Source organism: Macaca mulatta, chromosome 11, assembly GCF_049350105.2.
Source record: "Macaca mulatta isolate MMU2019108-1 chromosome 11, T2T-MMU8v2.0, whole genome shotgun sequence".
Taxonomy (NCBI): domain Eukaryota; kingdom Metazoa; phylum Chordata; class Mammalia; order Primates; family Cercopithecidae; genus Macaca; species Macaca mulatta.
Genome location: NC_133416.1, coordinates 86,232,943 through 86,257,910, shown reverse-complemented (window position 1 = coordinate 86,257,910; position 24,968 = coordinate 86,232,943). Strand labels below are relative to the sequence as shown.

At 33.2% G+C, this 24,968-nt stretch overlaps 1 protein-coding gene across 2 annotated transcripts in view; it reads right to left on the bottom strand.

The window, feature by feature from the left end:
- Nucleotides 1-24,968, bottom strand: part of SYT1 (synaptotagmin 1) — a 594,417-nt gene that overhangs the window by 393,917 nt on the left and 175,532 nt on the right. For both annotated transcript variants that reach the window (XM_001084620.4, XM_015152348.3), the window contains exon 3: nucleotides 22,436-22,501. The gene's annotated coding sequence lies outside the window, so the exon portion shown is untranslated. The remainder of the gene's footprint in view (nucleotides 1-22,435; nucleotides 22,502-24,968) is intronic.

The following is a 24,968-nucleotide window of genomic DNA, read 5'->3' as shown; positions in this document are numbered from 1 at the left end:
AAGTGCCTGGGGCTACCAGAAGCTGGAACAAGCAAGGAAGGAGCCTTCCCTAGAAGGGTTCAGAGGAAGCACTGCCTGACTGACATCTTGAGTTTGGATTTCTAGCCTTCAGAACTGTGAGAGAATAAATTTCTTTCGTTGAGGCTATGCAAATTGGTGGTTTGTTATGGTAGCAAACAAATATAGTAGGCATTTAATCAAATTTAGGCTTTGGGATCCAGTTTTCTGATCTATAATAATGTTTATTGTCCACAGAAGTATTAATAATTACTTCTTCCCTTGTACTCTTTTAGCACAGATTTATTATATTTGGGTTCCCCCACTCTCTTAGACTGTGAGCTTTTTAAGGACAAAGTTCATTATCATTTATTATTGTAACTTCAGAACTCATAATAGCGTCTGGCATAGAAAGTAGTAAATAAAATCTTGAATTAGCCAATAAATTATTTTTAAATAAAATTTACAAAGATTTCTGTATACTTCCAGCCAATAATATACTGAAAAAGGGTCTGTTGCTCTCAAACGCACACCATGAATTCTATTTTTATGTTGTTTTTCTATTTATTTAAATATTTTTTGAAAAGAATGAGGCTCAGCATTTTAAGATATTTGTTTCTTTTGTCTATATATCTTCACTTTTGAAGGGCAGAACTCTCTTCCTTTATTTAGAGTTTGTGTTTAGAGGGGAACCGAGGTTTGAGTTATCTACTCTTATGTACACATAGCGTAGACTATTTTTTACTACTTGCAGCTATTACTTTATTTCAAATTTTGGTGAATTGAAACAAAACCAAACAATTTTATTTCTTTTTTTTTCCTTTCAACTTTTATTTCAGATTCAGAGGGCACCCATGCAGTTTGTTACCAAAGTATACTGCATGATATTGAGGTTTCGAGAATAAATGATCTGTCACTCAGGTAGTGACCATAGTACCTAATATGTAGTTGCTCAGCCTTGCCCCTGTCCCTGTCTCTTCTCTTCAGTAATCCCCAGTGTCTGTTGTTCCCATGTTTATGTTCAAGTGTACCCAATGCCAAACAATCTTTAGTACATCTTTCTAGTTTAGCTTTCCAGAATAAAGTAAAACTTTAAAAAAAGAGAAAAAGAAGAGAAAAATGCCTAAAAATCTTGATGTTGGAAATAGGAACTTACAATAGAAGTGTAACCTCAAGTACAAGTATAGCCACAATGTAGATTTACAATAGCAAAGATTGCCGCATTTTTAAGAGAACAAAAAGACCTTCAAGGTTTAAAAAGAGATAATGCAATGCTAATAATCAATTAGACTAAAAAAGCCTGAAAACCATAATCTAACTTTCTTTGTCCTTGGGCAAATTAATCAGCCATTAATTTATCACTAGAAATTGTTAATAAGAGCAAATGTTCTCTCAGGAGTGTTGTTAGAATTTCTTGAGGTCTATAAAGCATTTTGGAGGCAAAAATGTTGCTATTCTCACACTGATGGATGTGGATCTAGATTCCTGGGTCTATCTTTATCAGTTTGTATGCCACTCATTGGGTGTATTGGTAGGTCCACTATGGTTATATAAAATAGCAGAAATGGGTGATAAACAGCCTTCAAAGAATAGGCTTTGGTTTTAATGGAAGCATTATTATTTACCTATGACACCTTAATTAGCTTTCGAAAAATTTAAAAGGATGAAAATGAAAGGCATTTGAAAACTCTTATAACCCTGCAAAGCATTATGTTCAAGGTTATATTGGGCATCTCTTTATTTTTCTCATTTATTATTTATTGATTCTGGTGGACAATGAGACTTAATTCTATTCAATTCAATTTTTCCATTTTGCATCTCAAAACAGCATTGTGTGTATTTTTGGAAAGAGATAAAAGTAAAAATTATTCTTTCACCCAAACACTTTACTCTCATTAAAATACAAAGAGTAGCACAACAGTTATGTTTGCCAAGACAACTGAGATCCAGAAAGGGATTTTAACATCTGACAATATCCTTAGTTCATACTTATTATGTGTTCATTTGTAGACATACTTGGATATTTTTCTATCAATGTCAAGTCACATGTAAGTCGTAGTTAGTAGCCATCATTCTACATTACAGGGACTTTTAGATTCCTTTTTATATTTTTAAAATTTTTAATTCGTATTAAAATTAATATTATAATATCCATAAATAGAGAAATCACTTAGAGTCTCAACATCCAAACACAATCGAAAAACATAGAAATGTGTATAGACAAATATAAAAAGAACATATGTTCTGAAAAAGTTTGTGAAATATTTTCAACAAATATATTTAAATAAGAGCTTAAGTCAGCATTATGGCCTTAGTTATGTATATAATATATTTTGTGAAGCCTGAAAATATAGAAGAAACAGTGCATAAAATATGTTTCTGATTAACTTGTCTACTTGTGGATGTAAGTTTTGTTTTTAGCTGCTGTGGTTTATACTCTTGTGAAATCCTTACCAGAACTATTACTTGTGGTCTTGGTTTCACATTGTTCATCACCATTTATAGATGAACACCTGCCATTCCTATTCTCTTTCTTCTGAAAAATGCATTAATTCACTACAACAATTTACTCATAAAACTATAATCACTAACTGCCTTTCCTTTATTGAACTCTAGAGCTTTGGCTTTATAATTCTCCTTGGCCTATATATGCAGGAAGGGTACTGAAATGGTCTGTATTTATTTCTTCTCTCTGACATAGATGGAAACAGGTAAGCTATACTGATCTCTGGTGTCATTATTTATGATATGCTGAGTTTTAAAATTTGATTTGCTAGGTCATAAAAGAACATTAGGAAGAAAGGAGAAGGAAGTTAAAGAAACAGCAAAATTTTTCCCACATGGATCTCACTATGCTGCCCAGGCTGGTCATGAACTCCTGAGTTCAAACGATTCTCCTGGCTCAGCCGCCTAAAGTGCTGGGATTATAGGCATGAGCTAACATGCCTGGCAGGATGGTTCTCCCTGTTTCTTTTCTGTGCCAATGTACTGATTATGGAAAATGTTTGGGATAGAGTAGGAGGAAAATCAGTTGTCCATATGTGATAAACTCATTTAAACAGAGGGCTTTTTTTCCTATGAAACTTTTATTTGTTGGGTGATATCTGTAAGGATTTTAATAAAGGAATTAATATAAGCAGAAAACACTTCTAGAGCATAACTATTATTCTTGAGCTCTGAAAGAATTTATCCACTTTTCGTATGTGAACAGTTTATCCCCAGAGTATTTTTTCAACGTTCATCACCAAAGGATTAGGCCCAATTATAATTAATTCTGTAATAATGAAATTGATACCCTTTTCAAGTATTTAGACTAGATACTAGATTAGAGTACACTATAAAATATGCTTCTGAATAATTATGACCTAATTAATTATTTTAGACAGCTTTTTAAAGTTTAATTTACTAATTGGACTCTCCAAAATTGAAAGCAGGAAATAGAGCTGTTCAGCCCACCAGAGGCTTCATTCTGTTTGGCACAAAACCAGATTGAAAGTTGACTTAATTTGGGCTGTTTTGCATGGTTAGGTTTGACAAGTGTGTTTGGGTTTCATAAAATACTCAAAGTTCATTTTTGGCCTGAATTTTTTGCAACTTCAACCCAAATTGATAAGATTGTAATCCAAAGCATGGCAGGAGCTCTGGAAATAATATCTATTGCTGTCACCTTCTTTAAGGCTTATCGCATGGGTGCGTCTTTGTGGAAATAAAAACGTGGAGGTGATATTGCCAAATAATTACATTCAGCCCTGAAATACGGCAGCACATATATGTTCTACAATGATTACTACTTGATCTGTGTGGTCTTCAACAAGTATCTTCTGAGTCTTTATTTCCAGCCCAGGGCAGTCTGATCCTAGGGGAGGATGCATGCCAGGATAAAGAAGTGGGGAAATTTAAGTGAATCTTTAAAGTTCAGGACCTGTGTCCATGTCCCTATTTCTCTCATCTGCCTTTCTACACCACAGAGCAAAAAAGTGCAGTTGGTATTGATGTTTTGCCTGGAATCCCCTCCACCTCTACATTACAAGGTCTCCTTACAAACTAATTGCCTGGCCTCACTTCCATTCATACCATGTTAGTTATTTGTTTCAAAGTTAATGTAAATCTTTTTGGAAAGCTATGGTTTTTATATCTTAGCATTTGAAGAAATTTTTCTCTAAGGAACTCCAAGTAAAGCATCTTAGATATTAAAAAAGAAAAGCCTCTTGGAACTAAGTGACTCTAGAAAACGGCTGTATTTATATTGATATATTTATATTTATATTGATGGGCTACTTTTAATATTTAAACGGCATTGAAATACACACCTTCAAATTCCAATTCCACAGTTCCCCATGACTATTTTTCTGCTCAATATACAGAGCAGAATTTAAAGTCAACTGTAGAAGTTCAATACCCATAAAGACTATTTTTGCACAATGGACATTTGAAAAAAATGGATAGGTATGAGCTGTATGATTTTGATAAGGGAAAACTACCTTTCATCAAAATCTATGACATTAGGCTCTTCTTGACATTTCAACAAATTAAAAGAAACACTTTGGAAAAAGCATGTCTATTTTGTAAGCTGGGGGAGAATCTCACAGTGGGACAAACTAACTGGCTTGTTGTGGCAGGAAGGTTTTCCCACCATTTTGATCTATGATCCCAAAGCACACTGCGTCAAGGCAATGTATAGTAACACTCATGTAATGTGTATTTCCAACCTATGCCTGATAATTTTAAGGTTTTATTCAGGTTTCATAGACATATGAGTGCAGATTCAGTAGCCCATATAAATACATCTTAGGACTCTAAATGGTGATCAAGTTAGAAAATGCAATTAGTTTAAGCTAATGGATTATGCGAGGGAAACCAACCAAACCAAAAGCAACTGGATAATCATCATCATAACAAAGAAGTGAAAATCTGTCTCACCTTTCCACATTCTGTTTTTTAAAGCATCTTTTATGTGCCAGGCATTGTATTAGCTATGTTACCAATATTATTTCATTTATTTCTAATTAGGCATTAATTATTAATTATTCCTATTTATAAATTGAATATTCGATTAAGTATAATTCACAATATTTACTGCAAGATAATGCCATTTTGCTCATAGCGTTTGCTCACTGACTCTGCTCTCTCTCTCTCCCCAGATGATGACATGGCCTCCATGTCACTGAGTTTTTTGTGTTTTTTTTTGAGAATCAAGAAATGTGATACTTAATCAGATTCACAAAGACTGGAAGTTTAAGATTTTCTGAAATTATGCTGTACCTCTGGCATATAAAAGTTCAGTGTTGCAGAAATAATTAAGGTTTATAGGTTTGCTTACATGTCCAGTTCATAGGCGGTTGTGAGCCCCCTCAAGGACTCTGGGGATCAAGGGAAGATACTCTGATATATGCTACTATCCTATGTGGTGTTTACCTTGCTTCTGGTAAAATGTATTCTTTGCTAATTAAATTGGGAGCATAATTTTGCCATGTTTGGGTGAGAGTGTTTGTGAGCATGTGCGCAAATGTGTGGTCACTGCATTTGTGTGGGTGGATGATATGTGGGTATTGTAGACTGTGTGTGCATGTCTTTGTGTGGGTACATGTGTATTTGTGTTTGTGTATGATCCTGCATGTAGGTATATATTTGTGTGGTCTTTTCTGTCTGACTCATAATTCAATTCATTTATATCTTTTTCCCATATTGTGAATAATTACTTTGTTCTCTTGTAATTTTTGTCACTCTATCTAGGGCACTAAATTTCCTCTCCCCTTCTCCCTGTAATTTTTAATCTTTTAAAATTTGCTGCTCATTACCAATTAAGCCATAAGATAGTGAAAAGAAGGAAAACTTCAAACCAATTCACACAGTATCTTCTGTGCACATAAGTGCACAAAAAATAATGATAAAATGAGAAATTGTATCATTTTGACTTTCCTATAGACCTCAAAATAGTGGGAGCACATTTTGGTCAGATTTGATTAAGAATTTGAGAAGTCATTATGATGGATTTCAAGACAATATAATAAATACTCAAAATCATCCTCGACTTTTTTTTTTTCCCCTCAAGATATGTTTTGTTTTCCTGTTTGTCATCTTGCCTGCAGTGACTGCTAACTATTGTCACTGGGATAGATTGTTTTTCAGTAGAGAGGAAGAAAATGAGACTATCAGCTTTATTTGATATTCAAATGTATGGCCAGATTTGAGATTAAGCAGACAAGAAAGCATCCTCTGATACGCATGGCACCTTTGTGCCTCTCCCCTCCCCTCCTCTTTTTTGGGACAGAGTCTGGCTCCATCGCCCAGGCTGGAGTGCAGTGGCACACTAAAGGCTCACTACAGCCTGTATCCTTCACCTCCTGGACTCGAGCGACCCTCCCACCTCACTAGTATCTGGAACTACAGGTGTGTGTTACAATGCCGGCCATTTTTGTTGTTGTTTGTTTTTACTTTTTGTGAGGACGGGTTTTCACCATGTTACCCAGGCTGATCTCAAACTCCTGGTCTGAAGCGATTCACTCACCTCAGCCTCCCAAAGTGTGGGATTACAGGCACAAGCCACTATGCTGGCCACCCTTGAGTTTCTAATTGGATTGTGTGAAGAATGGTAGAGTGGCAGCATGCAACCCCTAAGAGCCCTAGAAATGAGAATGAAAGGTTTCCTTGTCTTTCTTTCTTTCCTTTTTTTTTGGCCTAAAGAGTGGGGCTAAGGGAATAAAAGAGAAAAACTAAACCAATGCTACAGAGTACTGGAGCAGGAGAGAGAAGAGTAGATGGTGTGTGTGTGTGTGTGTGTGTGTGTGTGCGCGTGTGTGTGTGTGTTTGGGGTGCAGAATAGTTAGTTGTTATTAGAAGTGCTGGCATAAATTAGCATAATCTGTTTCATAGACAAAAAAGAAAAATCATACCCCCCACCCCACACACACACACTTTTATGGTAGGGTTTACTTTATTCAGCAATATTTTAATATGGTAATATGTAGGTGGTGGGTAAAATCCCTTAGTCTTCTCATTTCACATATTATATTATAAAAACATATAAAAGAGTTTGTTTATAAAATTCATTAGCTAAGGAGTAAGCAAAAGTTTTATCTTCACGTATATAAAAGTGGAAATATTTTAGTAACAAGAAAAATATACTTCGAAATTAGTGGAAAGAGAAACATTTAAAAACTGATTTCTAGTCTTCTACAAATGATTTACCCCATCTCCACTGTGAATTATCCCTCTGAAATATTCATATTCTCAAAATAAATTTCTTTGCTGAAAGTAAACAATAGGTATTATGTGAAATACTATGTGATAAAGGAAATCATTACATTCTTATTCACATCTTGGGCCAAGCTTTCTTCTTTCTTTCCTTCCTCACTTCCTCTTTCCTTCCTCCTTTAGTCTTTTCTTCCCTGTCTCTCTCATTCCTACATTCCCTGCCTTCTTCACTCCCTTTCTTTGTTCCTCATTTCTTTAAACATTCTCTGAGTGTCGCACTCAGTACTAGCAGAAGGTCTGGTGCTGTTGCATGGCTGAATAGATTCATCTACTGTGCACTAAGCTTTGTGCTCCGAGTGATGGACTGTTCTCCAGAATGGTAGGGATGAGGAGGAGGCTCTTTTTGCTCATATCCAGTAGAGAAGATGGATACTGAAGTAGAGGCATGTCCTAGGTGCTTTGAGAATAGAGAAGAGAGGGAGAAATTAACCTCACCTAGGAGGAGTTAGGTCAGGAAAAGTGAGGTTAGAGTCCTGGGTCAAAACTCTGGTATCTGAAAGTAATGATATTTTTTGGAAGGGTGAGTGGGTTTGCTTTGGTGTTCCCATGGGGGATAGAGGAGGGTAGTGTACCTGTTACTGTATTTGTTTTATTATTTTTCCCGATTGAGTTCAACAACCTTTTTTACTTATTTTCTTTACCCAATTCCCATTTCACAGCCCTAAATTATTTCAGAGAATTTGATGCCATTGAGTTTTGGAAATACTGGTGATGAGGCAGAAATGTACTTATTACCCATTATAATATTATCTTATTTGTAATTCTATAAGGTTCTCCTTCCCCCTCCACCACTTATGTGTATAAATGAACATTATGCTTTGGTTTACAAGCAGACATAGGGACAGACTGCACAGTGGAATATCTTTGAAAGGCAGAGATGCCACGGGCTGGGATCCTGGGAGGAGACAGCAGGAAACAGCAGCTATGTAAGTATTTCCTACATAGTTTTCAGGGGCAGAGCAGTTGGGTTTCAAAAACATTATTATACTTTTGCTACAGGCAACTGTTGTCTGGGTAAACATAATCCCACAAACTCTTCAAGGGCATCGACAGGCAAGTTCTCCAGCTGCCTTCTCCCCTGATAAAATAAACTAGTAATGGTAGAAATGAAGCCATTTTGCAAATGATGCTAACTTAACAAAAGGTCATATTTCAGCACAAGAAAATTCATACTCCATTTCTGATCTAAAGCCTCAAGATGGTCTCACAAACATTAAGGCGAACTGCAAAATATAGCTATCAGTTTTGTGAGGTTAAAGGAGGTGGCATATGTGAAACTGCGAAGTGCTCTGCAAACCCAAATGATATTACTCTCATTTTTAGTAAGTAGAAGTCAACCACAATTAGAAAGATAGAAGTAATCACTCTTGTCTTGGACAAGTCACTTAACTTCTCAGAGTCTTTGTTTCTTTATCTGTAAATGGTTTAATGATACTACCTTACAGAGCTGTCAATATTATAGATAACATGATAGTTGCTAAGCACAGAACTTGGCAGATGGTAGGCATTCGATAAATGGTAGTTATTTTTATTAAGATTATAAAAGACATTTCTAACCATTCACCATTTTAGAAAAATCTCACAGAAGAGATTCTTTTAAATTGTACTAACAAAATAAGTACTTGCAATCCAAGCCATCTCGCGTTCCATGTGTTCAAAAATATCAGAAAACACCTGTGACTTTATATTTCAAGTTTCAGTCACCATGGGGAATTTTTAAGAATGAAGTTTAAACTTTTAAAGAATAAGAAGTGCATTGGAATGTCTGAAAGAATAAAAGAAGCAGTAGAAGAAAAAAGAATAACAGAGAAAACACAACCCTTTTACGGCAACAGCCCAGGACAAGTGGATGATTTTCAGAATGATAATAAGCACTCACCACCCCATGGCTCAGGGCTGCTCTAACTTCATGCACAGTGGGGAACCTTCTAGGCTTTTCACTATCAAATTGTACATGCAAGTTATTTGTAACAGAACATTGAAAAGTCAATGAAGGCAAACCTGGTAGGCAGCTACTGTCAGAAAACATCTGAATCAATAGGACACTCTCAGAATTGTCTTTCCCAAGCAAAACACAAAACTGTATTAACCAAAAGCATGACAGCACTGTGAAATTTCCTCACTGCAGTAACTTAAAGCTACATAGACCTAGGGAAGCTGGCTTTAGTGCCTCACCCAACAGGTCAGAAAATAACAACAAAATGTCATTATGGATCATGTTATTGAGCAGTACTTGAGGGAAATGATAACTCTGATCAACATGCAAAGTCATAAACTTAAAATCTTTAATCATGTATACAATGCAAGAACATTAAAATAAACTAGCATAGGCTCATACAAGGATTCTCTTTTTTAAAAATATCTTTTTCTTCTCCTACTATTGTTCTATTACTAAGCCTTCTGCAGAATGGTAGATTAAGCAGAAAAAAATAACAAGAATGAAAACATTAAAACATTTGTTTTCCACTGCTAAGAGATAAACTTCAAATACTTTAATTTAACCTTCATGATCTCATTACAGCTTCAACTTTAACCAATTGTCCTATGTGCTTAACTAAATTCTTTACTAATTAAAATGGAAAACCAGCATGGAAGGAAGTCATGTAAGGCCAAGATGGAATGCCCTTTCATTTGCCAAGCTTTTCAGGCACTATTAAGCTATGTCTACCTGCTGGCTTCCAAAGCACTTCTAATCTTCATACTATTATGTTTTAGTTAGTTAAAAATGCCCATCCATTCCAGTATAATATAAATTACTCCAGGGTGGAGACTGTCCCATTCATTTTTGTGGCCCAGAAGTGTGAGGTGACAGAGCAGCAGCCGTGTATCTAGAAGTCCTGTTCTCAAATGCTGACTCTGCCAGTTATTAACTGAGAAAGTCATTTAACCTTTCTGATCCTCTGCTTCCCCATTTGTAAAATGGTGATGACATCTACTTTTCAGTGTAAGGATTAGTGGATTAGAGAATAATGTTTGTGTATCAGAGGATATATACCTATGTGTAACTGAGTGTGTCTCTTGCATTGATAAATGCCAGCTAAAAAATTATTGGTGAGCACATAAGGAAAGCTGTTGAAAATACTAAAAACTATAGATTATTTCCTTCTTATTGACTTAACACTGAAACACCAATTCTTGAACAAGAATATTCCATAACACACTGATTAGAAGTTACATGGTAGTATTAGAAAACTTGATGGCTATAAATTTGCATTCTTATTTAGAATCAATGCTCCCCTCCCTATTATTCTATTTAATTTTAGAGAAGTGGCAGTTTAAAAATACCCCTAGCTTCACGAATCTTCTGAAGAACAGTCAATGTATCAAAACAGATAATCAAATGAAGACAGGCTAATTCCAGCCTGAGTAGTTAAAATGTGGCATATTTATAACTCATAAATCCTAAATTATCTTAAACCCATCTATTTCTTTTGCTGATTGCCTAAACTGAACTAGTTTTCCATGATTAATTTTAGGACTTATGATATAAAAAGAGAGATGTTCTAAAAATCATGAACTCATTGCATTTTTATATTTACATCTTATCTTTCCATTAAAGAATTGGCAAAAATATTCCATTTTGGACAACTACATTATTCAATAAATCATCAGATAAATGGATAAACAAAATGTGATATATATGTACAATGGAATATTATTCAGCCTTAAAAAGGAAGAAAATTTTAACATATGCTATAAGAAGGATAAACCTTGACCATATATGAAGTGAAATAACTTAGTTACAAAAGGAAAAATACTGTATAATTCCACTTATATGAGGTAGTTAGAATAGTCAGGTTCATCAAGACTGAAGGTAAAACAGTGGCTTCCAGGGTCTGTGGGGAGGGGGAATGGAGAGCTATTGTTTGATATGTATGGAATTTCACTTTGGGAAGATGAAAAAATTCTGAAGGTGGATGATGCTGATGATCGAATAACAGTGTGAATGTACTTAATACCACTGAGCTGTATACTTTCCAATGTAAGTTAAGATGGTAAATTTGATGTTATATATATTTTACCACAATTTTAAAAAAGGGCTAAAGATACAGCTCTTGAAAATAAAGGCTTTTTGTTACAGGGACGTAGGTTTTTTTCAGGGACATGGATAACTTTTATGAAAAAAAATAAGGGAACAGAGAACTTTTAGTAAAGTTACTGCTATGATAGAGCTGGGTAAAAAAGTTGTCACTTTGGTTCAACCAGCATTGAGCACCTTCACTGTGTCAGGTTCTGAGATATGAGGATGCTCTGCCTGCCACACTTGTGGAGCTTACTCTCTTACGCAAAGAGAAATTCATCAGATATTATTTCAGTTTAAGTCCATGAAACAATTTGCATAATGTCTAGGAGTACAGGTTTTAGCATTACACAGACTTTGGTTTGCATCTGGCTCAAAATCTATAAGCTATGCTGTTTTGAACAAGTTGGTTTGCCTTTCAGAATCTGTCTTCTCATTTATGAAATACAGATATGAATATGCACTTCACAGGAATGAAATGACATGGGAAGCATGCAGCAGGGAGTAAGTGTTCAGTTACCAGCATCCACTGTTTCCATAAGCCCTGGGGTCAGAGGGATGGGCTGTCTGGGGCTGTCTGACAGTAGCCTGGTATAACTGGGTACAAAGAACTGGCCTGGCCTTATCAAGCCACTTTCATAATTGTTGATGCCAGCACGCAACAAGTACAGCATTTGTTTGATCTCTGTGCATGGAGTTATTACTGAAAACATTTTAGTTATATTTATATTCAGAGTTAAGATAAAAAATTGAAAATTAAAAACTTGATTATTTTCTTGTTTCGGGTGGCCAGGTGTAAGGAATGGTATAGCTAATACAAATAACAATTTCCTTCATATAGAGGTAAATCTTAAAATTTACTTTATGAATGGATGGTTTTACATTTGAGGTATTGAAAAGAATGAAAATTAAAATGTAGGTAAACAATATTATATAATCATGTATTTTACACTCACTTTTACATTTTAGAAAAAATGAAAGCAGTTCTCTCTAGCCTGTTACATTTTGATATGGTTTGGTTGTGTCCCCACCCAAATCTCATCTTGAATTGTAGCTCCCATAATTCCCACCTGTTGTGGGAGAGACCCAATGGGAGGTCACTGAATTATGGGGGCAGGCCTTTCCTGTGCTGTTCCCGTGATAGTGAATAAGTCTCATGAGAGCTGATGGTTTTATAAAAAGGAGTTCCTCTGCACATGCTCCCTTGCCTGCCGCCACATAAGACATGCCTTTGCCCCCCATTCACCTTCTGGCATGATTGTGAGGCCTCCCCAGGTATGTGGAACTGTGAGTCAGTTAAACCTCTTTCCTTTATAAATTACCCAGTGTTGCGTATATCTTTATTAGCAGTGTGAGAACAGACATACACACCTCATTAACAAAGATTCTATCATAAGCTTTCCAAGACCCATTGGGAAAATGTGTATGTATTAAAAATAAAGAAACTATAGGCTTCTAAGTATAGTATTGAAGAAAATGTACCACTTCAAGAGCAGTGCAGGGGATGCTGCATTTAAGGCTGAAGTCCCACCTATCTCAGTTCCTGTATCCAAATATCTTCACTCATACTATCTATACATTTATCACTCCAGGACCCCACACTGTCAAAAATTCCTTAAGTTATATGTTTATTTAAATTAACAATTGTGGGGTGGGGGTGGGAAGCAGAGGGGAGATGCAGGATGCAGGGCTGGTGTGAACACTTTGGCCCAGTTACTTTTTCCTTAGACATTTCCCCATACCAGCTGTACTGAGTCATTTTGATCAAGAGACAAGTTGGGTTAGAAAATTGGAAGCCAAAACCACTTTAAAGAAAAGGCAGCTAGAGAATATCAGATGGGAAGCAGAATTACCTCAGGAAGAAAACAAAGGTGAGAAAGAGAAAGAAGCCTGTGTGAAAAGCCAGCTTTAGTTATTTTTCACATTTTGGGCAGGGTCACCTGAGTATCAGGAAAAATGGAGAAACTTGTTTTTCCTTGTGTCCCTCTCACTCACACGGTTGCCGTAACCAATGCTAAAAATATTGTCATTTGGCATAAGCTGTGGGTTTTGACAGGTTTGTTTGTGTGGCCACTCTGGATGAATAGCCATCTTATAAAATGGAAAGAAAACATCTTAAAAGGAATTTTGTTATATGACTCATTCATAAGTTGGGGACTGCCTGTATTGCTTCCATTCTTTTAGCTGTCTCAATGACAAATCTGGCTTTGCCTTTCAAAAAAACACACTAATAATTGTTCAATTCTTAAAATGGGAACAATGGATATATCCATAAGTATACAATTATTCAAACCCATTTTTTTTTCTGGAATTATGTTACTAGGAATAATGCAAATAATTATTTTGTTGCATTTTGTAATAAAATGGTATTTATTATAAAGATTGTGACATATGTAATGCTCATGAGCTTGTCCAACCTGCCTTATTTTGTTGTTGTTGTTGTTATTTCGTTTTGTTTCAGGCTTTTAGCAGCCTGAAGCCATAATTTTTGGTTTCTGTGTCTAATGGTAAGCCAAAAGGAAGGATGAGGAAGGCGCTACCAGGAACAGAAACTGAGAACCCATAACTGTACTCTCTCCCTTGGACATCCCTGCATGGTGAGTCTAAGACATAGAGGGTATTAAGAAAACCTCGTCTAAAATTAGAAAAAAATCTTTCAAAGTACAAAAGAGAAAGAACATCTAAGACTAACCTTCATAGCTCAAATAGTATATGCCTGATAAAAATATATAATGTCCTAGGAGATGTTATAGCAAATTGTGCCAATGCCACATGCAAATATAAAACGGATAAGCAAAAATGCTGAGCAACTTGCAAAACTATTGCTAAGAATTATTTCTTACAATATATTTCAGACTATTGAAAAATCATATAATATCACTTTGGGGGGTCATATGAGTTAGAAACCAATGTATTTTGAGCATTTGTTTAGAGGCATTCTCCTTAGTCTGAAACATTTTGTACAAATTCATAAACATAGGCTTTGCCAGGATCCCTTTGAAAATGGAAAACAAAAACAATCACAGGATTAAGCAATTCATATTAACCATAAGAACAGGGGACATAAATTGCTCAAATGTACAATGGAGCATATGCTGAACCAGATTTTTCATCTTTCAGAACAGAAAAGAACTAAAATTGTTAGTATTTGTAATGATTCAATTCCAAGGAAAGGAGGAAAATGCTAAGATATTTATTATGAATTATTTTCTGCTGAAACAGGAATACTTATTATTAAGACTGGGATATACTCATCTTTAGAGGCCTAACAAGATTTTACATGGAAAGAAGAAGTGGTGTTAGGACTGATAGCCCGTGTCAGTATTGTAAAGGGATTTTTATGGTGTCAGCAAAAGAGTGACTCAAACAGCAAAGCCACTTAAAATGGTGAATATGAAAATTTTCATCTGAAGATAATTAATTGAGGTTTTAAAATGAGGAGAAACAGTATTCTGTATCATGAGGGAAAAATGCAGCAAAATAAGCATCTTTGTCAACTGAGATTTCTTTGGTAAAAGAATAATGCTGCGATTTCAATTTCAGACATCACATACAAAATTTTACTATTTTTTAAAATAAGAGTTGCCAAGTAATGGCATCCTACTAACCTTAACTTTAAAATGGTGCATGTAATAACAATGTGTGGGATGCAATTTATTTCTGGACATCTACTCAGCCTACAGTTTGGTTAGGTCTATTTTCTCTGGAGAAAATGGGTCCCTTTGTTATTCCAAAGAAAATAATTTCATGGTAAGATAGAAAGCATTTTTGCTACCCTTCACACCATGATGCACACTGATTCAGCCTACTTCTAGGGCTATGAAGACTCTCAAGCCTTACTCTTGACCTTTCTGAAAGGGAGTCATGCTATTGAGATTGTCTAATTTCTGTATTTGTTTAAGAAGGAAGAGGCCTTCAAGGAGAGGGTTCATGGTGGACTCCTCCCAAAGCAAGCCTGCATCCTACTCTATCAAATCCATATTTCATCTTGTGTTCAAGATTTCCAACCAGACTTTTCTCCTTTTCTTTCTTCCTTTACACTTTCCCTTACTCTTTATTCCATCTAGACTTCTATATACAGTTATGAATCACTCAACGACAGGGGTACATCCTGAGAAATGTATCATTAGGCAGTCTTGTTGTTGTTGAACACCATAGTGTGTACTTATACTAACCTAGATGGTACAGTCTACCTCACACCTAGGCTGTATGGTTTAGCCTGTTGTTCCTGGGCTACAAACCTGTACATGTCACTGTACTGAATACTGTAGGCAACTGTAACACAGTAGTATCTGTGTATTTAAACAGAAAAGGTACAGTAAAAATCTGATGTTATAATCTTAAGGGTCACTGCTGTATATGCAGTCCATCACTGACTGAAATGTTGTTAGGTGGTACACGACTATGTTTTACAATTTAAAAGATGTTAATTTATAATAAATAAATTTGAAATAAAAGAATGCCCCTTTGATATTACTAAGATGTTTTAAATAACAAATATAACAACATTAATTTTTACTTATGTTACTATATTAATTTCTGTAATAAGCAGTTAATAAATATGTCATTACTCTCATATGAAACCTATAAAATAGGATTCATTTTCATTTTTATAGAAGAGGACATTGAGGCAGCTTATTTTGTCTTCCTGCAGACACGCAGGTAATAAATGGCAGAAACAGCACTTGAATACAGTTTTTTATTCAGTGCAAACATTCTTAATTACAAAGGAGAATAATGCAACCCAAGGCAATACCCTGGTATAGACAAGTAAATAAATCATAATGTTATAGCAGATCAAAACTAATAATTCATATAGCTAAATCATTTCGTTTGAAGTCTTATTAACTTTGAACTTTACATGATTTTTTTTTTAAAACGAAAAATGCTGGTTAAATAATTTTCACTTTATCTCTTTTAACTAGACAACTTATATATCAGAGTGATGAAAGGTAGTGTTTTTCAGAATAAAATAAAGACTAATATCAATGAGAGCTTCCAAATAAAAAATTAATAAGAAGTTTTAGAAACAATGGACTGAATTCTATCAACTAATTATAATAGCTAACTTGAATACAGTAACTACTATCAACAAGACACTGTTATATAAACAAAGACATTGCCTATATTTGACTCATTTGAATATCACAATTACTCAGTGGAGAAATCAAAACACACAGAGGTCTAAAAAATTGTCCTATATCCCATAGTTACTCAGTGGTGGAGTTGGCATTTGAATATAGAGAATTTCCAAAGCCAGTACTATGCTATAATAAGATTATAAAAGCCTCCTTTGTTAGTGTATCAAAAAATACTATAAATCGTCAAACATGGTTTAGCTTTATCACTAATAATGATGATTGTGGGAAACCCATTTTAGTCAATATCCAAGGAAAGTGACAAAACACTGAATCATTTGACAAATAAAAACATAATTTAATCTGATTGTGGTTAATCAGATGAGTAGCTTGAAAATGAAATCGATGACTTATAGTCAATATAACTTTTATTCTCTTTATGAAGCAAACTTTCTTATATTTGTAATTATTCCAAATATAAACTACTTGATGACAGGGACTATGCTTTATTTATTCCTATATCTAGAACACCTGGAACTATGTATACGTGGGTAATCAATAGCAGCCTGTTGAATAAAGAATGAAGGATAAATAAAGGAATGAATTTCCAAAGTGGTACCAAAGTTTTTAAAGAAAATAAGTCCCGATAATGTAGTATATATAAAAACCTAATTATATATGGTGAATATCCACTGTATTGTTATTTACAAACAAAATAAATACTGTTTTTCTCCTTTAGGTGAATTTTTATACTTATGGCTATAATTCATTTTGATTTTGGTTCTACTTTTCCTATCAAAAGATTGCTGTCTTTAATAATTAAATTCTCCTACCATGGGTTATTTTTAGCATCTGAAGGACAAATATGCATGATTCAATCTCTTATTTATTGATGATAAGTAGTAAAGTAAAGTAACGTGTACACATTAAGTATTTTGCATAGACATTCATATAGGAAGGTGAAATATGCCTTACTTTCACTGGTTGTCCCTGTTTAGTTGAGTCCTAACTTGAAAAGGAGAAATCAGAGAGACCGGAGTTTATGGCAACTCTGTTGCATACTACGTAAGCTAACTTTATGAACCTTTGAATCCGCATTTTCATCATCTGTAAAACCGTTAAAACATCAGAAGGGTTCTTTGAATAATTAAATGAAATTTAGTTCAATGCCTACTAAACACCTGACACAAAATGAAAGCCCAGTAAATGCTTCCTTTCCTTTCCCAACTCCCTTCCTTCCATATATGAGCTCTCTTAGGCTTACGTGTGGGAACACGGATCAGGATTAAAGATAAATTATACATTCAAGAAAAAGGGAATTTTTTTTCTGTATGATCATTATTGCCTAAAGCAAAAATCAACCAACAACTTTGGTTTTTTCAGAAACATGCCTTTATAAAATGACACATGGTACTCCAAAAACAAGGCAAATGTTCACAAAAAGAACTTCTTTTCATAATAATAATCTAAGTTTTTATGTAATAATACTTATTGTTTATTTAAAAATAAGTGTTTATTATATATATAAATTTTAATTATTTTTAATTAAAAATCAATATATTTTATTAGTGATATCGAATGTTTAATAATTTTGTCAATATTATAAAATAATTTTAATTAAAATTAATATGCATTATTTTATACATAAGAATTTATATAATATATATAAGAATTTTAACTTAAATACCGCTGTAAAGATCTTCATATATTTAATCTGATCCCAGAGAATCTTGGAAGTATGTTGGGCAGACATTTTTCATTACCCAGATGAGAAAATAGAGACTCATTGAGATAACTGTTTAAGTGTTGCTGATGGCAGATTGCATGCATGTATTATTATTACACATTATTATTACCTAGTAGTTTTTTTAACTGTGTAATCTTGAATGTCCTCACCTTCTCGGGTGGATTCTCTGCTCATGAAAACTTAATGTGCATATGCTATTTTTCTTTACTCCTTATCATTAATAAATATTAGATGGAGTTGGATTAAGTCAAGACTCAGATTACCTCTCTCTATATATAGTAGAGATGTATATAAATATAAATAAATAAATGCCTATATAAATGAGCTCTCTTTATACATACATAGTGGAGATACATATATATATTTATTTATTTATAAAGGTTATACAGTGGAGATATATAACCTTTATAAATATCGTTCTAATAAACTATATCAAAATACAATTTTAGACTACTAGAGATTAGACAAACAATAATTTACATAAATTTTCGCTAGTGTTTTGGTTGAAAAAAGATTAAATTTGGAGAAGAGGTTTTTTTTAACAGTTCTGACACACACATTTTTAAATAGCGGCACTTTCAGTTAATATGGTAGATAGAAAAAAATGGTGGGCAGTTAATTAGCACAGATTTTTTTTCAGTTCTATCACTAGATATAAGAGCTTAGGCAAATGGCTTGACCTCTCAGCGCATATATGAATGAGAATATTAGAGGAGGTAACCTCTATAAAATGAAAATATTAGAATAGGTGACCTCTACATTTTCTCCTAGCTTTATGCCACTATTACACACACTCACAGGCTTATGTTTTTTTTATTGCAGGACTTTATTACTTCTAATAGGGAAATATTGACTAAGTAAAACTTGTCAGGAGCATTTGTAGGTAACATTTGGGGTATTTGCAAATAATATTTATTCTCTAATGAGTCACAAGATGTTTTATTGGTTAAAATCTGCTTTCCATTAGAATCACTCTTACTGAAAACTTCTTGCTGTATTTGGTTTTTCAGGAAAGCAGGGTTGTTAGTAATCGTCACACTTTGAGTGAGTGTCTCAACTCCCAGTTGTATTAAAGAGGCTTAGGAAATCTAGGATAATATGAATAGTTTCTAAAAGGATGTCTGAGCATCTGAATGAGTTTTTAAACACACCCTCTTTATTATTAGCATCCAGTATGATCAGAGTTTATAAGGAGCAGACTATGACGTTCTTGAAAGTACTACTGAGCTTCAGCAATCAAAAGAAAGATGACTATAGTTGACACTTGAACAACACGGGTTTGAACTACGCAGGTCCACTTATCCACAGGTTTTCTTCTGCCTCTGCCACTGCTGAGACAGTAAAACCAACCCCTCCTCTTCCTTCTCCTCAGCCTAGTTAATGTGAAGAGGAGGATGGAGACCTTTATGATGATCTACTTCCGCTTGATGAATAGTAAATACATTTTCTCTTCCTTACGATTTTCTTAGTAACATTTTCTTCACTTTTCCTACTTTATTGTTAGGAATAGACTATATAATACACATAATATGAAAAATATGAGTTAATCAACTATTTATGTTATTGATAACATCCAGTCAACAGTACACTATTAGTAGTTACGTTTTGGGCGAGTTAAAAGTTAGGCGTGGAATTTTAGGACTGCGTGGGAGTTGGTGTTCAAGTGTCAACTGTGTTTTAGCATACATTTTCCAATGGTCTTTTATGCTTATATTCTTATAAGAATGCATCTTATATTTTTATCTTTTATCTTATATTTCTTTCTTAAGCACAAAAACCTTTTGTGAGCAATAAATGCAATGTGCTGTAAATGTCTTCAGTAATATTATAGTAATATTTTAATCAATTATCAACTTGTTCTTAACCTATGAATTTAAAAGCAAAATTGTAAGAGGTTTGTAGAGCTTTCCTGTGCTAAAAAGCTTTCATTTATAAAGTTTTGATTCAAATACAATTCATAAAACTCATTCATGGGCTAGCAACACATGCACAGTCTATAGATAAAATGTCACTATATTATCTATTATATTCATCTGATATCATGTTTTATTCCATTTATTGTCTAACACTAACTCATGAGCTCTTTAGTGGCTAAGACATATTAAGTACTCTCATGTTTTGATAATGTCATTTAAGTCAGAGTATTCCTCTTCACAATATCTGATAAAATTTTTAAAAATTTTATACTTTTTATTACATGGGCTTGAATTGAGTCATTTTCCTTTGCATGTAATTTGTGAGTGATTTAGCATATAATTATTAAATAATAGGCAATTAAAATATGAGATGAAAACTGCTCCAAACCACATAAAAATGCATAAAAAGAGGCATAATTTCTTCTTTGGAAACATGTATGTTATTTTTTCTAAGATTACTCCAAATGAACAGGAGATCTCATTACTTGAATGAGATCTCTCCTAGGTATGCTAGGCTAAATCCTATTTCAATACAATTATGAAAATTACAGTTCCAGTCAAATAACTTATATAGGTCACACCTGAACAATAGACCAAATAACTTACACATAAGTCAGAGCAGAAAATGAGTCATTGATGGCTTTTCACATGAAATTATACTCAGAGGGCTGAGAAATTGTGAGGGAACGAAGTAGATATTACTTGTTTCTTGTACAAAGAGCTTAAAACAAAAATGTCTGGTCTTCTCAGTTTAAAATAATTCAACCATTTTTCAATGAGTATTGCATAGAATCAAAATTATGTTTCAAACAGAATTATATATATAAAAACAAAACTTTAAGACAGTCTAATATTTTAGGTGTTTAAAAATGTTTGTTTTGGCTGAATGATTTCATTGTCTATGTTGGGTATTAAGATGATAAAAAAAATTCTATGTTAAAAAGAATTTTCTCACTTATTTCATATCTTGTAACTCACTCAGATTTTCAGAATTTCAAAAATTGTTATATATGACAGAAAAATCTGATTCTTAAATTATCCTTGTACCCAGAACTAGGTAAACATGCTCACAACCTGCTCTGAAAACTCAAAATAGACTTTCATACATTTAGAGTTAATTTTTTAAATCAAAGAGCAGTTTTTAAAAGTGTAAAAATTTTGAATTATAAATTTTATAGATTTCTGATTTAAAATATATAGCCATTCATAACTACAACAAAAAGTAAGTGGCAGAGTGCTTTGTGTGAAGTTGTAACATACATAATCTTCAGACAAACAGGTAAAAGAAACAGGTGTTCTCTCTGCCTCTCTCATATCTCAAAAATAAATAAAATATATTTCAGAAAAACTTCATTTATATCATCGTGATGATGATTAATTATATCCAACCATTCAAAGTTAAGATGTAATTTATGCATCAAAGTTCTTTGGGGGCTAAAAAATTTTATTATGTAAGAATAATTTGTATACATCCTATAAAAATTATTTAGAAATTTTCACTTTTTATATATCAAACTTATATTTTTTTCATTGAACTTGACTCTAGTTTGATATGTATTAAGATACACATTTTTCATTTTGTTAATTTATTATACTGTTTTACTCTAATATTTGTTTGAAACTTTTGAAACACTGAATTTGAAACTGCATTTCAAACTCAATGGTATTAAATGTGATACAACATGGGTCATAAACATGGGTTTTGCTTTTCTGTCTTTATGTTATTGTTCTTCATATTCACATATTCAAAATTTATAATTGCCTGCATCTTGAAATTTTTATTTTGTCACCAATTTTACCATGAGGATTGACATCAACATGTACTTAACTTTGCTTAGTGAAAACGTATTTAGGGAAACTATTATTATCATCAAATAATAGCAAGGAAATACATTTCTAGGAAATACATTTTTAGTTAAGTTGTGAGATTAGAAACAAATGTACTAATGATAATATCGTGTAGATTTTAAGCCTGAAGATAGCTGCCATTTTTTAATAATTCCAATTTAGTGATTATAAATAAACCAAGCACATCAATAGTATTTAACATTTTGTTCAAAGTAAGTAAAAATTTTTTATCACATATGGAGAAAATGAGGTACTTTGATTACATCTAGCTTATTACTGTTTTCTTCTTTAGAATTTAAGATGATACTATGCTAGTCAAAAGATATGATGGAGTCATCATAAACATTTTCTGCTCCATAAATGTGTCATAAAGATTACTTTGCCCTCTTATCTAAGCAGATGATAGGACAAATGATTTTCAGTTTACTCCAGTAAATTGAAAGAGATGGCTCAACTTGCTTACTCTGCTAATTTATTATCTTAGAAAATGGAAAAGTTAGTGTTTCTATAAAAGACATTTGTAAGCTCTAATTTTACAGATTTATTATCATCATTGTGTCATTAAAGTACTTACTGTTCTATTAGGAATTCTGGAGTATGTTTTTCTTTGTTTTCTTTCTTTCAGAATTATTTTGTTTTTCTAAAAGGAAAACAATATATACAGTGGTTACTTGACTACACATAGTTCAGAATCATTTCAGATTGTTATAAATACGTTAATTTTATTATTTAATATTTCTACTTAAAATTTTACTACATATTCCAATAAAAATAATGTCATATATCCATATTTAGTATATGTAGTATAATATAGATAGTTTAGATTTTAAAGCTGTTTGATGAGCTAGAGATCAAGAGTCTGTGGATAGTTTATATACTGATTTTGTGAAAAGTCAATTATGCTTTCTATAGTGTTTTAATTTGAAATTAGAATAACACGAATCTAGGCAGACATTATTAGAGAATATTACATTCATTAAGAAATAAATCACATGATTCTTAATTAAATTTCTGGTGCTGTCTCAAGTACCAATATGATTATTATAAATCAAGCTTCTACAGCCCCATGTTACTTTTAAATTTTATATTTTTCACTGATGTTAGAAACATTTCAACATGTTACACATATTTGCCTATTTTCAGAAGCTAATCAATGCCTTGATATAACCTACTAACTATTCTAGTACATAGGATAAACATACATGTATTTAAATATACATGTTTATATACATGTTAATAGATATGTGTGTACACAAACACACATAAATATGTATATATTAAAAGCCCATCAGGAATTAGGAGAAAAATAATTGCACATCATTGCATAAAAAAGATCAACTTCCAGTTTAAAAGAGTAAAAAAATTAAATCCTTCTCAAGAGGCAACATTGCTTTAATGTAATAAAGATATCAGGAATTTCTGATTTGGTTTGACATGTTAACAACTCATAAATGAAAATTTCCATCGTGCTAGAGACAAGTACCTTTTTATATAAGTTCTCATTATTTTCAGTCTTCAAAAAATTTAGGTATCATGAAAATGAGGAAAGAATAAAATAGGTCTTATAATGGGTATGTTACTCTGTTTTTAAGAGTTCTCATGGCATCTATTTTCAACAGAATTACAAAAATATTTTAACGTCAGCAGCTCTAGCTACTGGGTCACATAGGTAACTCAGCATAAAATATCTAAAGTGACAGCTGTATTTCCAAAGCCGCATTTACTGCATCTGTTCAACAGTTAAACCTCCAAGATATGCTTTTCCTTTATTCCTGCTTGAAACTCAACTGTTTCCTGTAAAATCCATTAGGAAGAGCAATGTTAAAATGCACTTAGGTTTGCCTGACTGCCTCTAAAACCATGACTTAGAGCCACAATCAATTTTAGATATGCTTTGTATAGTTTAAGTATACTGACACTTCTTTTTTGTTAAAACAAAAAGTACAGCAAGATTCTGTGGACATACACATGAAGGTAAGAGTGACACAGAGCTCTTTACAAGAAATATGGGACAAAAACCTGCTAAAGAAGACAAAGACATCCTATTAAAAAATAAGAGAAGAGTTGACACTATATACATTGCGCATTATTACTTACCAAGGGCCAGGCTTCCCAAAGGGAAGGATTAAACAGTGTTTGTGACTTATGAGCCATCTGCAGGGATTTGATTTCACTTTGGTTTTGCATGCATATCTATCACAAGGATGAATGGGCAAACTTGTTCTACTGTAGGGGACAAACAACTATTTTATTCTTAATCTATGCTCTGCATATGGATGTGCACAGCATTTTTCTGGTAGCTAATTTCTGTCTCTTGCATGTATAAATGCCTTGTCTTTATTTTAGAGGAAAAAGTGAACATAGCACAGGATTATTTTGCACCTTCCATCGTCTATCTGACTTTTCAGTAACGTAATTAGTATTAACTGACTCAGATAATTTTCTCGTATCAAGGCTTGATACTTTTATGTTTTTGTACAATACTTTTAAAAGAACATTAATCTGTTTAGGCAGGGTTGTGCGTTTTTCACAAAATATTATATACATTCATAGTTGATAAAGCTGATGACTTTTTAGTGTTTTTTTTTTTTAATCCAATTTTAGAATCGGGCTTGATATGGAGAAAAGAATATCTGAGATTTAGGGATTATTATTGCTTTGACAGTGGCTAAAAAGCAAACTGCTCATACCGTGCAGACCTAACCATAATCTATTTACAGAATTAAGCAAAACACTGCGTGCTTTAGGCATTAGGAATATATAAATAATTTTTGTGGCATTTTTGGGGAGGAAGACAACTATTTATATTCATTTTAATGTTGGACATTTAAAAATGCATAGTTGTATGTTTTTTAAAAGAGAATTTACTTTCAAGAATGACAAATAACTCATATTTACATTCAGGTTTTGTTTTTAAATATATCAAGCATTTCTTTTGAGGAGAATATTGATTTTAGTTGAGGCTTCAGTAGCATAGCGCTGAGCTAAATATTTATTTAGGATTGGTTTTAAAGAGGGCACTGTGAATCCTTGTTCCATGGCTACTTATAAACACTATCCCTTTAACCCATGATGCACTGGAATGGCAGCAGAATCCTGATCCTAAG